The 12,817-nt window shown below is 37.6% G+C and overlaps 1 protein-coding gene across 4 annotated transcripts in view; it reads right to left on the bottom strand.

Annotated features, from left to right (window-relative positions):
- The window catches only part of SLC12A6 (solute carrier family 12 member 6), a 91,892-nt gene that overhangs the window by 60,228 nt on the left and 18,847 nt on the right, over nucleotides 1-12,817 (bottom strand). The window lies entirely within an intron of this gene.

Raw genomic sequence — 12,817 nt, 5'->3', positions numbered from 1 at the left:
GAAAGTGTTTTAAGCTACTTCATACCACATTATTAAATGAACACATTTTATAACCAAGGATTTAAATACAGCTTTTAAGCTACCTCCCACTCCACATTTAATGGAGTGTGAAGTTGCTAGGGAAATATCTAGAGATGGCAACTCAGCACTTTTTTTAACTGGATACTGGCATTTACTAGTTTGGTCCAGGCCCAGCATCTGGATTGCCAGATCGAATTTTTTGGGCTCACCTTGTGTTAGCTTCAGGATGACTGAAAATTGTAAGTTAAAAAAATCAATTATGCTTTTTAGTTGCCATTAGAGTAGTTCATTGGGCAATAATAAAATATATAATTCAATCTGGCATATGCTCAAGTTAGTTATTGCACAATTACATGATGTGATCTACTATATTTAGCCTGCCCCAACCAAGTGTCACATTCTACTTTGGCCATCTTCTTGAGAGCCTGTCGCGGGAGTGGCTAGACCATGTCTGGACTCCAAACCACGCCCTAAGGGACTTAATCCACTAAGCTTTGCCCTAGGGCCAAAGCTGTCCAGACTGGAGAGTATGAGTGCCAACTCATCAGATAAGATGGTCCACTATATCTAGTGGTCCCTAGGCAAGCTTCACATTCCATCCTGGCCTTCCTCTTCTCATCAGTTCCATCCAGGGGCTCACATCCCTCTACAACTTCTTCCTCTAGGAACTTCAAGCAGTTCAATACTGCCACTGATACTGGAAAAGAAGTGCTTGATGGTAACTATACACGTCATCTCTATGACTTCCTAAGTTATAATGAACAAGCTAGACCATGAGAAGGCATATGGATATAATGTAAAGACTTTTTTGATATATTGGTTAGTTTTGCTGGACTGTTTTTTTTCCCCCTTTCTTTTTAAATTCTTTTTTTATAAAGGTTGGCTCTGTGGGAAGAGGAATACACTGGGAATTATAGGTGATGTAAAAATGAAAGATATAAATAAATATTTATTTTAAAAAATAAAATGCTGAGGGGGTTAAAAGGCCTGTCCTCTAATTTTGTATCTATAATAACTACTAATTTGTACTTAAGATCATAGACCCAGAGCTAGAAGGAGCCTCAAAAGTCTTAAGTTCAACACCTTCATTTTACAGATATGGAAACTGAAGCCAAAAGGGGTTAAGTGATTTGCCCAAGATCACACAGGCAGTATGCATTAGAAGCAAGATTTGAACCTAGGTTCTCTGACTCTTGAGCTAGTACCCTTTCTTCTGAATCACCTTGTAAAGTGAGTAGTAAACAGACTGATCATTTCATATGTGAGTGTCAGGTAAGCAGGCAAGTTCCAATAATCAGAGAGTGTGCTTTAGGATATAACCCTGCACCTGAGGTTAGCTGTAGACATGGATCTTAAAACCCTTTTGAAAAATTTAGCATTAGCTACTAAATCCTGGAGAATGCTAATTCAGTACTAATAATTCCATTCTATAAGACAGAGATCCTACAATACAAATTTAAAAAATTTTGGAATTATTTCAGACAAAAGCAAATTTAGTTATGGGGTGTTAAAAGTTGTGTGAATTTTACATGAATACATGAGACATAGTCTTCTAAGGAAATGATCATCACCAGCTAACATAATGCACTTTGCCATAAAGCTGAAGTTGTAGAAAATGGTAATGCTTCAAGAAAAGTTTTTGATGGGAGATAAAACTTGGGATCTTAGATTTAGAGCTGAAAGGGGTATGCAACCTTTTCCATGTGCCACTCTGATTCCCTAACCCAGCAAATCATACTGCACTACATTCTTACTGCAAATTATAGGAAAGCACCCTGAAGAGTCATAATTAAAGAATGTTAAGACCAAAAAAAAAATTGCATCAAAATTCCAAGAGCATCTAGCTTTCCTTAATAAACCTCACCTTTCTAATTATTCCACCTCTTTCCTATCTCTTTGCTTAACATTGGTGATAATACCTGGCCAAAGCAGATCCCCACATGAATTAATGAATCTTTCCCACCTAACAGCAATAGACAGATGAACAAAAAGCTGGCTGCTATCCAAAAAGAAAACAAGGGAGGGTAAAGTATTAAGTCTCCACTATTCAAGTCAGAAGCTCTCTCTTTCACAGTTAAATCATATTTACTAGGTTGTATTAGGATAAAACTGATCTTTCCTTTTCAAAATTCCTATCAGCTAGCAGAAAGGCCAATTTCATGGCAGCAATAAGCATACTATTTAGACAGAATCAATATGCATGTTAACCTCCTGGAGTTTTAAACTCTGACATAAAAGCAATACTAAAGACATTTCATTTTCATTAGTATGATTATTCCCAGCTTGCCATCAACTAACATCTGTTCATTACTGAAATGGTCATGAAAGAGGAAGAAGAAGAGGAAGAAGAAAAAGAAGAAGAAACACAACAACACTGGATTCTACCTTGAATTCAATCTCAGTTTAAATCAATAGTATTATTTCATTTACAGAATATTTGCCTCAGGTGATGCTGTTTCAAGTAGGAAAATTGCAATTGTATTTTTGGACTTAAATGTGGAGATTAAGAAACTGGCAAATATAGATAGATATGCAAAATTTCAAAGTTCTGAACACATTTGCCACTTAGGAAAAATAGTTTTGATTATAAATCTGAAGCACACTGAAGAAACATCTATGGGACCACAAAATATTCTTTTTCACATAGTGACACTGATGACTAGCAAACTTTTAAAAATTGCTTGACTTTTAGACTTATATTTCAATTATTACTTAGAAGTTTGTATAGAGCACTTGGAAATGACCTAAATGTTAAATCTTAACAATACCTCCTAAAGAATTATATTGATCTTCTCTTACTGTAAGAGAAGTAAGGTAGTATAGGGGAAAGAGGCCTAGACATGGAGGGAAAGGATGAGGGGAAGACCAGTTTGTTGCAGTAGTCTAGGTATTAGAGACAAGGAAAAATATGTACAAAATAATTACTAAAAAGCAAGATAGAGGGTGATGTTGCTATTATTGCAAGGAATGGGGAGATACAAAGGACACCCCTTCAAGGGAAAACACTGTGTGTGTACAGTTTTCAAAATTTTAAGTTCATACAGTGTTGGGTCATTTTATTAACCAGCCTATGTTACCATAGACAAGTCTCTTAACTTTTCTGAGCTTTATCTTCCTACCATGTAAAATGAAGTTATCTGTACTACCTTATGCACTACAGTTGTCAAGATAAGCTTCCTAAACTTTATGCCTGATCATGTCGCTTCTCTATTTAATAAACTCCGATGGCTTCCTACTACCTCTAGAACCAAACAAACTTCTTTGACATTTCAAGTTTTTCACAACCTGGCCCCTTCCTGTCTTCTTCTTTTAATACATTACTCCCCTTGATATCCTCTACAATCCAGTGATAAACAGTGCCCTACTTGCTGTTCCTCAAATGTGACTTTACCCCTCCCAGCTCCGTGCTTCTGCACTCATTGGCTGTTCCTGATTCTCGGAATGCTCTGCCTCCTAGAACTCCTGGCTTACTTTAAGACTCAGCTGAAGGGCCACCTCCCAGCTACCCAGCTACTCGTGCCCTTCCCTCCAGGCTAATAACTCCCATCTATCTGTATGTATTTTATAAGCATTGATTTGTGGATATGTTACCTCCTCCATTCGAATGTGAGCTCCTTGAGAGAAGGGACTGCTTTTGCTGCTTCTGTGCCTCCCTAGCACTTAGCACAGCGCCAAGCTCTTAAATGCTTGTTGACTGCTTGACCCAAGTGGAAGTATCTTCTAAGTGACTGCAACAATGATGATGTGGAGATGCAAGCATTATCCATGTAAAGGTTGAGAAGAGATGAGCTTTTTAAAACAGTGAATCAGTAAAATGAATGGTGAAAAGGATGGAACCTGGAGTGATAGTCACCATTAAGTGATAGGAAGAAGAACCTGTAAGGATGACTGGTTATAAATGGAGATGTAAAGGAGAAAAGATAGAAGCAGAGTAACATGTCAAAGCAGCTGTGGAAGAAAATTCATGATAATGGGGGAGGAAGTGGCCATCAGTGTTCAATGAAGTGCAGAAGTCAAGAACTAGAACTGAGGAAAAAAATACAAACCAAATGTATCTAAGAGACTGTTTGTGATCCTGAAAAAAACAGTTCCAAAGAGGATGAAAACTTTTTGTTTTTGAGAGAGAGAGAGAGAGAGAGAGAGAGAGAGAGAGAGAGAGAGAGAGAGAGAGAGAGGGTGTGTGTGTGTGTGTGTGTGTGTGTGTGTGTGTGTGTGTGTGTGTGTGTGTGTGTGTGTTTAAGGTGGTAGGGAACCATGAGTGTGGCCAGGAAAGAAAAGTGAAATGATAGCTGAAAGGAACAGATGACAGAAATAAAGACACCCCTCCTCCTATATCCTACCAATAAAAGGGAAAATGAAAGAAGATAGTAACAAGGGATAGACAAGAGAGGAAAGGAGGTTTGGAATCAGTGTTTTTAAGGTAGAAAAGAAGAAAGATGAAAAGGTTAGTTTTTTAGTAGGATACTTCTGCTGAAACAAAAGGAAATGGAAGAAAAACCAGCTACAGAAACAAGAGCATGTCAAGCTGTAGATAGTATATAGCCAGAGTGCTTTTACCTAGTGTTCTAAATCTTCTTCAAGAAGATAAAAGATCAGTGAGGCTTGAAAACAGAGAAAGTTGCAAACAGTAGACTTAGGGTAGAAGCCAAGAAGTTAATGACAGAGGATAAGTAGCATTGTCTGGCTGTGGCAAGGCAAAATTGCAAGTCGAACAAATGAACTCCTGAGTCAAGTAGAAATGTGAAGGTTCATGGGGGGGAAACAACTTATAAAAATGTAGCTAAAAAACTACACCCATCTTTTGAATTTTTCCGAGGATGTTATCTCTCACCAAATGGAAAATATTGATTTCTAAAATATTATTAATAAAAATTGCATGCATATTGCTAAGCAGCCTTTATTCCTCCAAAATTATCTTTAAAAATCTCATTGAAGATTTTAATATAAAATTATATATAGCAATCACCACATAAGAATCATACATTATACTGTCAAATATTTCTTCCCAGATGATCCAAACAAAATTCAAAAAAACTAAGTGCATTTCTACTTACAAGTAGAGAATAAAACCAAGTAAAAGACTTTATTGAAACAGGACAATGTTTGTTGATCATTTGATTCACATTGTTGCAAATCTCTGAGATCAAAAGATTTACATTCAGAAATGTAATGACAGCACTGCCACTAAGTCATTTGGATTATAAAACAGGCAGCATGCTTAAGATTTAATGGTAGGAAGGTACATTTCTGTGTTTCAGAATACAAACTATTTTGGGGGTTATTTGGTCCAGAAATACAATTTGGGGTTCTGAAAGTAAATCCTTTCTGCAATACACTGGCAAAGCTTTTGAACAACAAAATCTGAGTCTTCTTGTTTCAAATTTCTTCAGCAACACATGAAAGAAATAAAGTCTATGTGGTGTTGGACTTGGAGTCAGGAAGACCTGAGTTCAAATTCTGCCTCAGAAACTTATCCAGTTGTGTAACCTTGGGCAAGTCATTTAAACTTTCAACCCATTTATTCATCCATAAAATGAGATAATAGCTTTTACCTCATGTTGTGAGAATTAAATGCAATAACATATGTAAAATGGTATGTGAACTTCAAAGCATTCTATAAATGCTAGCTATTATTACTATTATTCTAATACCAAACCAAGGCACTTCTTATTAATCTAGGTAAGCCTTCAATTTTCAGAATTTCATGAAAAGGATAAATAAAAATCCTTAATTCAGTATTATCTTAGAATGAGATTGAATAAGTCAAGTAATGCATGCACTAAACCCAGAAAATCTGTTTTATTGTAAATGTTAGTTCATTTTCTGTTTCACTTCTGTTTTGGTATTCCCAGAACTCAGCACAATGCCTGGCACATAGTGCCTACTTAAAAAATGCTTGTTGGTTGATTTTTGTGTTCAATTTATAACTTTAAACCCTCCTTTCCCTCTGTCCCACTAAAACAAAGAAACCGAACATGCTAGGTTTGGAGAAGAATTGAGAAATATTTCTCCTGTGGTGAGGGCCAATAATCCCTGCTGCAAGAAAAGCTGGGGCCAGTGGACTTCCTGGGTTCAGGAGTTCTGAGTTGCAACTCCTTGGGGGAAGGGTTGGGGGGGGAGATGTTGTACCAGGCTATCTAAGAAGGGGAGAGAAGAAGGGAGGAAGGAAGGAAAAGAGGAAAGAGAGGGAGGCAAGAAAGAGCAAAGAGACACCGAGACAAAGAGACACTGAGATAAAGAGACAGAAAGAAAAGGTAAAGATAAGAAAATTCACCTTCCTTCATTGTAGAGGTAGAGAAATTAAGGGTGTGAGATATTGCATAATGTCAGTCAGCTGATGTTTTGATTTTGTTGAACTGTATTACCTGGGAAGGGAGAATATATTCAGGAAAAAATATGATGAAAAGATAAAATAAATCATAAATAAAACAATTTTCAAAATGAAGTCAGCTTATACTTCCATTTGTACAAAATGTTAAATCTTAAGAAAGTCACTTAACTCCATGAGCCTTGGTGTTGTCATTTGTAAATGAGAGAGTTAGGATCTCTAAGGTTCCTTTTGGACTTAAAATACTTTAAAAGCTTGGTTAGTGGGGCAGCTAGGGTGCAGTGGATAGAGCACAGGCCCTGGATTCAGGAGGACGTGAGTTCAAATCCAGACACATAACACTTAATAGCTTAGCTGTGTGACCCTGGGCAAGTCACTTAACCCCACTGCCCAACCAACCTCCCCCCCAAAAAAAAAAGCTTGGTTAGTTATTGCTTAAATTATACTTTAAAATTTAACATACCAAACTTTAGTAATATATTTTTACCTTCTTAAACTAAGGGCAACTTAGATTTGCACAAATAGACCACACATGAAAAAAGAGTATGTTTTGGGTCTTAACAAACACAAAACCTTTTACAATAAGGACCATTTGATTTAGAACTGGAGACCATAAAGTGTCTTGACCTATATAGAAAAACCCCCCAACTTCTTCATTTTATACATGTGGAAACTAAGGTTCAGAGAAATTAAGTGACTTGCAAACAGTTGTGTGAGTGGTAAATATAGCTAAGATTGGAACCCAGGTCCAAATCTAGTGGTCTCTCCACTACAACAAAGCAGAGGTATGATGACTCGTTTGACATGCTAGAAAGTGGCATCCTTGCTCAGGTATTGGTTAGACTAGATGCCCTTTTAGTTCTTTCATCATCAGAAATTAATGGTTCTACTGAATATTTGGTTAAATTTCTTAAGGAGGCATTCTTATAGTTATCTGCCAAGGTTGGAATAGGACAGAAGACCATACCTTTCTTGATGGCCCTAAAGAGAGTCTAGGACTTCTAGGCAAAGGATTTCAACACCCGTAGCACTCTTAAATGGCACTGCCAGTTGTACTGGTAAAAGTCTGTGATTGTTAACTTGGGTAAAGAACATTTAGGATTTTATGTTATTCATACAAAATTTCTCATCAAAGCCCTAACAACAAATTCTGTGGGAAATTCATTGGGAAGACAGGAGCTCATTTAGGTTGTGAGAAAGCCTCAGGATCCTACCTCTGCAGGCTGACACCAACATCATAGCAAATCTCAAGTGTCATCTATGAAAGCCATGGTCCTCACAGATTCTTAGGTAGCAGCACAGCTATGCTGGGGCCAAGGCAAAGCCCACGACCCTTGAACATCAGAAGGAGGTGAAAGGGGAAAAGGAAGAGGTATTGACAGAGGAAGACATTAGGAGAGGGGTAAATTATGACAACGGCACTACGGAGGTGGTTGTCCAGGGACACATGTGGAGAGTGGGGACAACTGAAAATGACACCTTGAAGTCATGATGGGGAGGATCACATGGTGAAGAAGCGTCTCACTTCCATATCAGCATGCTGGGGACAAGGCGCTGAAGGCCCTACGCTAGTTACATCTCTGGTTCCCATAAGTCCCCTTTTTCTATTTTAACCTCTTTTTTGGATAGTCCATATGAAAAACTACTTTTAGCGGCAGCTAGGTGATGCAGCGGATAGAGCACTGACCCTGGAATCAGGAGGACTTCAGTTCAAATCCGATCTCAGACCAGACACTTGACACTTACTAGCTGTGTGACCCTCAGCCAAGTCACTTAACCCCCAACTGCCTCACAAAAAAAAAAAAGAGTACTTTTAACATTTATTTTAGAACATAAGCTCCTAGAAGGTTCAAACACAACTAGATGCTCTGTGTATTTAAGTGAAAGGCTAGCATATGGAAGGGATTTAATAAAATTTAAAACACAAAGCACAAATGCTTATGGTTTTCCTTTTATTGCATCTTTCTTATACTATAGACTCCTTGCAAGGGTGTGCTTAGTGGCTGTCCCCCATGCTTGGAATGCACCATCTTCTTACCTTCATTTCACAGAATCCCGAGGTTGCTTTAAAACTGAGGGAGGAGTGGGGACAGCTGACAGTGACGCTCTGAAGTCATGATGGGGAGGACCACAAGTTGAAATAGTGTCTCACTTCCATAACAGCACACTGGGGACAAAGCACTTGAGGCTTCCTTTTCATCGCCAGAACCTAGCATGGTGCCTACTATGTATTCATTGAAGGATAACCACCAAGATATCTCTCAGGCTGAATTATTAAAGGCATCTGGTAGAAAGAATATAAGCTACTTGAGTGAAGGGACAGTTTTTTGTAAATGTTTACTGAATTGTATTTTGTTAAATATATAATGACAAGTTATTCCCCAACTAAACAGTAAGCTTCAAGTGAACAGGGAGAAGTCATACGTAAACTTTATAATCCACAGACCAGGTCTGTACTCTAGGTAAAACAGGTACTCCGTAAGATATGGTGGTGCTGTTAGTGAATTAGAAAGCCACGAGTTACTCACAAGGTAGCTGGAAGAAAAGTCTTTTGCAAACATTAAGAATCATGAGAAATGTAAATTATTTAGTAGAAAACTTTGTGGGAACCCTGGGAAATTCAAAATCTTATCATTATTTTGATTTGTTCTGAGAGATTTGTTGAAAGAAAAACTAGGATTTACATAGATTTTTCTATGATAGTATTCTTAACATGTGCTTTTAAAAAAGTTTTTAAATTAATAAGCACTTATTTTCTTTCCTTCCTCTCTCCCCTATTCCTATTAAAAAGGAAAAGAAAAACAAAATCATTATAACAAATATTTCCTACATCAAAAACAAATTAGAAGAACAAAGAAGAAATTGCCTTTTTGGATCCTTGCATGGGGAGTTCATGACCAAACGAGACATAAGTGAGAATCAGAGAAAATAATATGTTTTTCTCAAAGATCAGAGACAGGTAGTAGTGAAGTAGATGAAGTGCTAGGGCCTGGAGTCAGGTAGACCCAAGTTCAAATCCAGCCTCAGACACTTGCTGGCTGAATTACGCTGGGTAATTCACTTAATCTCTGCTCAGTCTCCTCAGTTGTAACAGGGATAAAAATAGCACTCATCCTGAAAAGCTGTTGTGAGGATTAAAGGAGATATTTGTTTTAAAAAAAAGTGCTTAGAACAGCATCTGATATGTAACGAGTGCTATATGAATTCTGGTCATCCTGCTATGAATAGATTTTTTTTTCACTAGGCAAACTTGCCTCATTGTTGCTGTTACCCCTCACTGCTATGGCTATACCTCACTGCTCAGTTCTTTGTCTTCCCAAAACTATATGTATCAAGGCTTAGCCTCACTACTTTGGGTCTCCTCCTGCATGTGTGGCTAGTTTTCCTCCTCCAACAGAATAAAGAAGGCTTTTTTGCCTATAACCTCCATGAACTCTTGGTTTTATTTTATTTTTCAGAGTTGACAATAGGTATATAAAGCTTTTGGTATAACTTCTGTGGCTATCTGGTTAGAGTTAACAGTTGGTATACAACCTCTGTGCCGCTTTGGTCATTTATTTTCAGAGCTTGCTTAGCATAGCACCTGAAACATAATAGATGATATATGAATTCTTATTCCTCCTTCCCTCTCAAAGGAAGACATGATAGTACTATAGAAAAAGTACTGTTTCTGGCGTTAAAGGATATGGATTCAAATTCTGCCTCCTTAGGCTTCAGTTGTAAAAATAAGTGGGCTGTACTAGATTGACTCTAGATCCATGATTCTAAGCAAGTGATTCATAACTTCTTTTGTGTCAGTGACACCTTTAGCAATCTAGTGAAACCTATGTACCCTGTCTCACAGTAACACATGTTACTGTAACATTGTAACTGAAGAGATGCAAAGGCTAAATTTTGGTTAGGATTTAGTGAAAGATAAAGATGTAATCTTTTTTCTAAACCCTCTGAAATTTATCCACAGACCTCAGGTTAAGAATGCCTGTTCTAAGCCTATCTCAAAGCTGGTGTTCTGTTTCTACCATTTACCAGCCAGAATCTTTTGGAAGTTATTTTATTTTTCTGAGGTTAAGTTCTCTTATTTGTAAAATGTGAATAATACCTGTATTATACACATCACAAGGTTGTAGTGAGAAAAGCATTGTATAAACTTTAAGCACCATATGAATGTCATTATAAATAATTAATTAGCTATTCATATCTTGATTGAACATTTTATTCTATAATCAATTATCAAATCACAATACAAGAAAACATGTTATATTTTTATTTATTTGTCCTGTCTTCCCAACTGGACTTTAAGCTCCATGAGGGCAAAGATCACTATCTTCTCTCTTTGTATCCCCCATAGGGCCTATCACAATGTCTTGTCCATTGGAGGAGCTCGATAACACACTTATCCTTAGTCATGACTAGGCTTATCTGCAATCCCTCTTAAACAATATGCTCCCAAAGAACACCACCACCAACCAAGTCAAGATTATTAGAGCTTGGCATCAGACTCTTGTTTCAAGTCCTGTCTTTACTACTTCTTATTAACTCTATAACTTTAGGGAACTCACTCCACTATATGTAAAATGAGGATAGTAATACCTTTACTACCCACTTCATAGTCATTATGAGGAAATTTTGTAAATCTTAAAAACATTATGTACATATAAGGAGTTCTTTTGGGAAGCTGAGATGCTTCTCTTCTTTCCTCAGCTTCTCAACTGATTACCTCTTTGATAATCACATAGATTAGAGGTGCAATGCAGCCCTTAGCAGATTTCCTAGCAACAGGATCTTAGCTGGGAGAGATAAAGAGACTACACAGTGCACCTGGGTAGGAACCTGCTATGTCACTAACTAAAACATTTCTAATCTCAGTTTCCTACAAACATTCTGGAGCTAGGAATCTTTCTCTGGTAAAACTGGGATCATGGGAAAGAGAATGAATAAGAGAGAAAATGAGATGAAGAATGTAAAAGGATGAACTTGTTTCCCATTTCGTATAATTAATAAAGAGCAGCAAAAACAATGGACGATGTTGTGGCAATGGGTTAACATCTAAAAGTAGAAACATTCGTCAGGTGTAGGCTAAGGCATAAGCATGAAAGACAGCTTCTTTTTACTGAAATGCTAGAGTACCAAGTTCAGTTTCAAAGTAGATGAAAGCTGGGGCAGCTAGGCCGCACAGTGGATAGAGCATCAGCCCTGGAGTCAGGAGGACCTGAGTTCCAATGCGGCCTCAGACCCATAACACGCCCTAGCTGTGTGACCCTGGGCAAGTCACTTAACCCCATTGCCTAGCAAAAAACCAAAACAAAACAAAGTAGATGAAAGCTGCCCTGAAGTTTATCATTCTGTCTGGTTATTCAGTGAATTCTATGTTGAATGGAATGAGAATAACTTATGGTCCTAATGTCTTCCATCATATTTACAATAACTGACCTGAGTTATCATTAGTCTTTCTCCTAACAGAAAAAGATTAAGCCATATTCTCTATAAGAGCCTGTCCTGGACCACTGCCTTCTCATGGTGGAGGGGCTTGTGTAGTTCAGTGAAACCATAAGCTATGTCTTGCAGGATTACCCAAGGTGAACAGGTCACAGTGGAGAGCACTGATAAAAGGTGATCTACTGGAGAAGGAAATGGTGAACCATTCAAGTATCTTTGCCAGGAAAACCTCATGAACCATATTAAAATGCTGTAGGATATATGACATCAGAATGGCATGCCATATGGTCCGTGGGGTCAAGAAAAGTTGGATACAACAGAACAACTCTGTCTTCAAAAATCCTTAAGAGCTAGGTGAGCAATTACACTCTATGGCAGCTGAGCCAATATACCAATGGACGTATGATTTGATATGTGTATTCCCTCCTGCACTGCAGGTCACAACCTATCCATGCTTGTCTATTCTATCCAATTGTTGTCCTGGTGCTTACTAAAAGATGAAACATTGGAATCATGTAATCACAGAACAGGAAGAGCCCTTGAAAAACCATTTATATCATCTGTCTCATTGCCTTGAAGAAGTCTTGATACTTTAGGAAATTCACAAACTTTTAAGATGCTTCTAAATGGGAATATTCAATACCAAAGTACAGTCAAGCAATGGTTTAAATCTGACAGGGCTGTCAGGAAGTCATTTTTTGTAGCAATAGTTAAAAAGAGTTGCTGTTTGTAGTAAAAATTAATAACAGAGGCAATCACCCTCACCAAATATTTACTAAGCTCTTTTGTTATATAAAGTGCAGCCACCACAATGGGCATTTGTTACATTTCTGTCCTTTCATCAAATAATGTTTAAACTACTTCACCAACTAGCTGTTCCCTCCAATACTCAGCAACTGGTAAACCAAGCCAGGAAAGATGTAAGTAACTTTAAAAGTTAGAGAGAGCTTCAAAGTCCAAGGTAGTAAACTACTGAACCATGCTCTGTGATATTTTAATAAGCTGTTAAATTTTAATGCCCTCATGTCGTTT

Source organism: Phascolarctos cinereus, unplaced genomic scaffold, assembly GCF_003287225.1.
Source record: "Phascolarctos cinereus isolate Bilbo 61053 unplaced genomic scaffold, phaCin_HiC Scaffold_3;HRSCAF=262, whole genome shotgun sequence".
Taxonomy (NCBI): Eukaryota; Metazoa; Chordata; class Mammalia; order Diprotodontia; family Phascolarctidae; genus Phascolarctos; species Phascolarctos cinereus.
The sequence above is the reverse complement of the archived record's forward strand: the minus strand, read 5'-3'. Positions and strand labels throughout refer to the sequence as shown.